This window comes from Cricetulus griseus, chromosome 4 (genome assembly GCF_003668045.3).
Source record: "Cricetulus griseus strain 17A/GY chromosome 4, alternate assembly CriGri-PICRH-1.0, whole genome shotgun sequence".
Classification (NCBI taxonomy): Eukaryota; Metazoa; Chordata; class Mammalia; order Rodentia; family Cricetidae; genus Cricetulus; species Cricetulus griseus.
In genome coordinates, this window is record NC_048597.1 from 1,699,711 (window position 1) to 1,701,504 (window position 1,794).

The window sequence follows — 1,794 nt, forward strand, 5'->3', positions numbered from 1 at the left end:
GCCCTGGAAAGGCACGCCATTACACAAACAAGCCATGTGCAACAGAGTCAGAGAAAGAAGAAATCAGAGACAAAGAAAAGGCAGAAAAGAAAATGAATTGTGTCTGGCAATAGGGTTTGTTGGCAGAAGCTGGCTAGACTGCCCCTCTGTCTCGGCTGAGTGAAGGGAGGTAACCCATGGAGAGGGTAGAACTACAGCTAGGCCTCATGGTTGCCTTCAGTCAAGATAGTGGCTGCCATAAACATGTTCCTGTCCACGGGCAGAAGTCAGAAAGTTTTGAGTGGCTTGTTTCCCACAACTGAGGCAGAAAGATGTGAATCCACAGGACACTGAGTTCAAGGGGCACAACTTCCAAAAAGACCACTGTGGGTCTGAGAAATGAATGCACCAGTCAGTATGGACGGTGCTAGGGTACAAAACCTGAAAGTCTCATTCATAGGGAAAAATAAAAATAAAAACTCAGCCGGGGAAGTGAGTTCAAGACCAGCGTGGTCTACAAGAGCTAGTTCCAGGACAGAGAAGCCACAGAGAAACTGTTTCTCAAAAAACAATAAATAAATAAATGAATAAATAAACTCTCAGAGCACCCTGAGCAGATGCTGTCTCCTGTACAGAGGAGAGACATGGTAGCCTCACAGTTGGGTAGAAAAGAGGAAGGGGAAAGAGAATGTTTAGCAGAGAAGTAGAAGTCTTGGATATACCGCAACTCCTTCCATTTGCCTTCCCGATGGCAGTAATTGGAAAGGTCCCATAAAATATGGGAACCTAAAGAGCCTTTAGGCAGCATTTTGGGCCGTTTCCTAGTACAGAGTTGAGTGAGTCTGGGGGCCTTCACAGTGTCTTAAGTGAAGGGGTTTTAGATTTTCTAACAAGCATCCCAGTGGAGTGGATGGGCGTGTGCGTGTGTGTGTGTGTGTGCGTGCGTGCGTGCGTGCGTGCGTGTGCGCGCGCGCGCGCGCGCGCGCGCGCGTGCGTGCGTGTGTGTGTGTGTGTGTGTGTGTGTGTGTGTGTGTGTGTGTTTGGTTTACTTCCCATGGTGAGGCAGAGAGAAAAATAGCAGCACAGGTCGTTCTCACAACTCATCAGCCCAAGAACAAGGGCCAAGGGCTAAGCCCAATAGGGCACGGTCGTCCGCCCGACAGAGGGCAGTAATCCATAACCACAGAAGGTGTGAAGCCAAAAGTCAAACGCACTGCCCAGGGAGGGCGGTACTAAGCCTTGCCTGTGGGACGTTTACCTGAGTGATTGTCACCGAGAAGGATCAGCTATGGCCTTGAAGGTTGTGGCTGGGGGTACCCACACTTCCAAGAACACTTGAAGGGTGCCAGATGGTCAACGGTCACTCCTACAGTAAGGAAACGTTTACGCTGACAGAGAGATGGGGTGCGCCTTATCAAATCATAGGCAGTGTCGTGCAGGATCCCAGCCAGAAGGGCAGATGGAAAATGTGCTGTCAATCCGGGCTCAGCATCCCCGAGTGTCTCCAGCTGCCTGCCAGTGGGCAGCGAGAAAAGCCACGGAGAGAGCCCGAGCAAGTTTCATGGCACCAAAAACGTTGTTTTGCTGCAGCTGCTGAGAGTGACGAAACATGGAGTTTATTGGGAATGAGAGCGAAGGGAGGGGTAGGTGTTGGCCATCCTGGAAGAGAGATGGAAGGGGGAAGGGAAGAGAAAAGAGGTAAAGAGACACAGAGACAAAGAGAGAGGGGACAGGAGAGAAGAGGGAGACAGGAAAAGTCCTGTCTGCCCCAGGGGAACAGAAGGAAAGAGAGGAGAGCAGGAAAGAGAAGGGAGC